The sequence below is a fragment of the Pinus tabuliformis genome, chromosome 5_2 (genome assembly GCF_031772625.1).
Source record: "Pinus tabuliformis cultivar Carrire ecotype Pingquan chromosome 5_2, CPIR1, whole genome shotgun sequence".
Taxonomy (NCBI): Eukaryota; Viridiplantae; Streptophyta; class Pinopsida; order Pinales; family Pinaceae; genus Pinus; species Pinus tabuliformis.
This window is the reverse complement of record NC_142306.1, coordinates 20501698-20506478: the sequence shown is the minus strand read 5'-3', so window position 1 is coordinate 20506478 and position 4781 is coordinate 20501698. Positions and strand designations below refer to the sequence as shown.

Below are 4781 nucleotides of genomic sequence, written 5' to 3'. Positions count from 1 at the left end.
GTGGCTCCATTGAAATTGGCTCCTCGTTATATTGTTCACCTCTTCCCTATTTTGTCGGGAGGGTTTTGATTTTCATGTGAAAGGAGGGTTGGTAATTGAGTTGGTTTTTCGGGTTTACCTCAAGAATGGCCTTGGGTCGTTTGTAGGGTGGCCAATTATCATCTTCTCTCCATACCAACTTGGTAGCACATGAGTGGTAATGTTGGCCATGCTTGTCTCGGGAGGCATATGTGAACAATTCCCCTCTGCTCTAAGTTCTTGGAGTTGTATAGGTTGTTGTGGTGTGGCTCCCTATGATGGCTAGCCTCTTCATTATTCGGCTATTTTTGGTGCCGGTTTCTTGTGCTTGTACTCTTTCTATGTTGGCATTGTCGGTTGAGATGCATACATTTAAGAAGAATGTGGAAGGGTTTTGGTTGTAAACCACCTACCCTCCCTCTTGGTTTCTTTTTTTGTCGGGTGATGTGAGGCGCTTTTCTCCTTATTGTAAAGTTAATGGTTGGCATTCCTTTCAAAGTGCACATCATCCATGGTTGTGTTGGCTTCGAGGTTTTGATAGATGTGTTGACCCATATGTTTGATCGAGTGGTCGGATTTTTCCTTACATCTCACGTGCATCGTAGGATTTTGTGGTTGGAAATGTTAAGTCACAATGTTTATGGGCATTTGTTGTTTCAATTGTGTATGCGCTCGTGGTCCAATGGGGAGGAGGCTTGCTATGTCGATGGTGGGAGCTATCTGGAAGAAGGATTTCGAGGTGGAACACTTCGACCTCCCTCCTCTACATGGAGGTGGCCGTAGGTGAAGATTATTCATTGCCTAGTTGGTAAAGCTATAGGAAATCTCCTAGGTTTCCTATATGTAGGGTGCGTGGGGTACAGAGCTACCCAGTCCCTGCTCCTATTTGGATATGTTCCTATATTTTGTAGTAAGCCTCTTGATTTGCATTTATTTCCTTTGTCTTCACATCGTGGTTGCTGCAGGCAGTCAAGTGATCGAGATCCACTGTTGCTACTGTTCGGGTGGACTCCTAGGTGGCCTCGGTGCAGGGCAGGGAAGGTCGGGGGGCATTTCTAAGAGAGATTGTGGGCTCGGTTGGTCTTGTTTTATTTACTTCCATTTCCTTTACATTGAGACTGCCATAGGAGATCATGTGATCGAGGTCCATCATTTCTACTGTCTGGGGGGACTCCTAGGTGGCCTCTATGGGCGGAGGGGAGGGTTGGGGGGTATTTCTATGGGAGGTTGCGGGCTCTGTTTGTCCTGTATTATTTCCTTCCCTTGCCTTTGTGTCGAGGCTACCGGAGGCGATCATTCGATCGAGGTCCATTGTTGCTGCTGTTCAGGTGGACTCCTAGGTGGAATCAGTGTGGGGCAGGGAGGTTTGTATGGGCTCTCTATCATAGGATTTGTTGTTGATCATCCTATTTTTATTTCCTTCCTTTTCCTTTACATCGAGGCTGCAGCAGGTGATTGGGAGATTGAGGTCCATCATTGTTGCTGTCTGCGTGGATTCCTAGGTGGCCTCGGTGCTGGGTGGGGAAGTTTGGGGCTCATTTATAAAATATAGGTTGCATGGTTGGTCATTCTCCATTTATTTCCTTTGCATCGAGGCTGCCATAGGCATTCAGGAGATTGAGGTCCACCGTTTCTGCTATCCAGGTGGACTCCTAGGTTGACTCAGTGCAGGGCATGGAGGCTTTTGGAGGAATTTCTAAGGGATTGGGTGAGTGATCACTCATTTTCTTGTTGGTTGGGGCATGTTGCAAACTCTGAAGTGGCCTTGGTGCATTGTGGCTCGGCAGGTCTACCCATTTGTTTGCCATGTCCTTGGCATGTTGTGTATGCTTCCTTCCTGGGATGCAAGAGGTGCAAGACATAAAAGTTTTACATGATATTTTGATATCTCTTTGACTTGATGGGTGTTTAGGTTAGCTCTTGGTAAGAGAGTGCCCAAAATGCCCTTTGAAGTGGGAGGGTGCTACCTGGTTGATCCTGCTAGTACTCATATGCATGTCTCAAAGATTTAGCCATGCATGTCTAACTATGAACTAATTCAAACTATGAAACTGTGGATGGCTCATTAAATCAGTTATAACTTTTTTTATGGTACCATACTACTCGGATAACCATAGTAATTCTAGAGCTAATACATGCACCAAGTCCTGAATCTTTGGAAGGGATACATTTTTTAGATAAAAGGCCAGCGCGGGCTTGCCCGCTTCTCCGGTGAATCATGATAACTCAACGGATCGTAGAACCCTTGTGCTGGTGATGCTTCATTCAAATTTCTACCCTATCAACTTTTGATGGTAAGATAGAGGCCTACCATGGTGGTGGCAAGTGACAAAGAATTAGGGTTTGATTCGAGACAGGGAGCCTGAGAAATTACTGTCACATCCAAGGAAGGCAATAGGCACGTAAATTACCCAATCCTGACATGGGGAGGTAGTGACAATAAATAACAATACTAGGCTCATCAATTCTAGTAATTGGAATGAGTACAATCTAAATCCCTTAATGAGGATCCATTGGAGGGTAAGTCTGGTGATAGTAGCCACAGTAATTCCAGCTCAGATAGCATATATTTAAGTTGTTGCAGTTAAAAAGCTCGTAGTTGGATCTTGGGTCATAAAGGTCAGTCTGCCTACTCGGTGTGCACCTGCTCTTCTATCTCTTTTGTCGGCGGCATGCTCCTAGACTTAATTGGTTGGGTGACAGCTTCGGCACTGTTACTTTTCAAAAATTAGAGTGCTGAAAGCAAGCTTATGCTTAGAATGCATTAGCATGGAATAACATGATAGGAGTCTGGTCCTATTGTGTTTGCCTTCGGGACTGGAGTAATGATTAATAGGGACTATTATCGATATTCATATTTCATTGTTAAAGGTGAAATTCTTGGATTTATGAAACACGGACCATTGTGAAAGCATTTGCCAAGGATGTTTTCATTAATCAAGAATGAAAGTTGAGGGCTCGAAGATGATTAGATACCATCCTAGTATCAACCATAAATGATGTTGACTAGGGATCAACAAACGTTGCTCTAAGGACTCTGCTAGCACCTTCTGAGAAATCAAAGTGTTTGGGTTCCAGGGGGAGTGTGGTCGCAAGGATGAAACTTAAAGGAATTGACAGAAGGGCACAACTAGGAGTGGAGCTTGCAGCTTAATTTGATTCAACACGGAGAAGCTTACCAGGTCCAGCCATAGTAAGAATTGATAGACTGAGATCTCTTTCTTGATTCTATGGGTGGTGGTGCATGGCCATTCTTAGTTGGTGAAGCGATTTGTCTGGTTAATTCCGATAACGAACGAGACCTCAACCTGCTAACTAGCTATGTGGAGGTTCCCATTCATGACCAACTTCTTAGAGGGACTATGGTCATTAATGCCATGGAATTTTGAGGCAAGAATAGGTCTGTGATTCCCTTAGATGTTATGGGCCACACGCATGCTACACTGATGCAGCCAACTAGTTTTTCTTCCTGGTTTGAGAGGATCGGGAAATATTCTCAAATTGCATCGAGATGGGGATAGACCATTGCAATTATTGGTTTTCAACAAGGAATTCCTAGTAAGCATGTGTCATCAACTCATGTTGACTACATCCCTGCCCTTTGTACACACCGCCCATCGCTCCTATCGATTGAATGATCTAGTGAAGTGTTCAGATTGCATCGATGATGGTGGTTCACCGCTATCGACATCTTGAGAAGTTCATTGAACGTTATCATTTAGATGAAGGAAAAGTCGTAACAAGGTTACCATAGGTGAACCTTCGGTAGGATCATTGATAGCAAGGGTTTTCTTTTTTGGTTCGGGTTGGTTGGGTTTCGATTGAAATGTGGGACTATATGGTGTGTCTCTAGGGGAGCGGCTTTGGTGTTTGGCGGGAACATTGTTGGTTGCTTGTCTTGAGGTCACACTTATTTTCTCATGTGTGTTCTTGCAAGCCATGCTTGTGCTTGTCCCACCCATCCTTTGTTCTTCTTTCCCCCGATGTTTCTGTAGTGGGTTCGGAAGCTTGTTTCTTGGGAGCCCTTCCAACGATCTATTCAGCCGGGCATGGTTGCTGTAGTTGAGGTGTTTGGGAAATATGATGGATAAATTTAGACTCATTCATAGTGGCGGTGCTTAGTCTTTTGTTCATTGGAAGGCATGGGCTAAGGGTGCGGGTTTCCATAGTTGTTTCTTTAGAAAAGGTGGCAGTGGTTGATGTGTTGCTTGGGTGAGCTTTTTTGCTGGTGGTTGGGTCGAGGGAGTGGTTGTGCGTGCGCTTGGTAGCTCAAACCTTCCATGAGGGGAAATTGTCGAGGTGGGGTCAGTATGGGATGGATGAAGAGTGGTTCAACCCATTGGGCTGGCCACCCTAGTCCTCCCGACTATTCCTTGACATGCCTTCGCAGAAGGGTTGGGTGTCTAGGTAATGAAAAAAGCCTCTCTCTGTCTGAGCTCCATCAAGAACAAAATTTTCCCTGCCAATGATGTTATAGACATTTTTGTGCCTTACAGCATGAAGCATGAAATGTCAATAATCTAAGGGATCCAAAGTCCCTAAACATGTTGTTCTTAGCCTTAGAGGAACAAGGTCAGCAAACCACAGCACTGCAAAACAGTTCTCCACTGAAAAACACTCAAAAACAGGTCAATTTTGGATCATGTCAACTGCTCCACTGAGCACCTGCGCTGAATGTCAAATGCTCCATGGTGTACCTGCGCTGAATGTCAAGTTCATCAAAGGCTACCTGCGCTGAGTGTACTTGGACATGTGGAGGAATC

The 4781-nt window shown here is 44.8% G+C and overlaps 1 pseudogene; it reads left to right on the top strand.

The window, feature by feature from the left end:
- The first annotated feature begins 1982 nt into the window (after positions 1–1982).
- On the top strand, positions 1983–3795 carry LOC149157355 (18S ribosomal RNA; annotated as a pseudogene).
- The last annotated feature ends 986 nt before the right edge of the window (positions 3796–4781 follow it).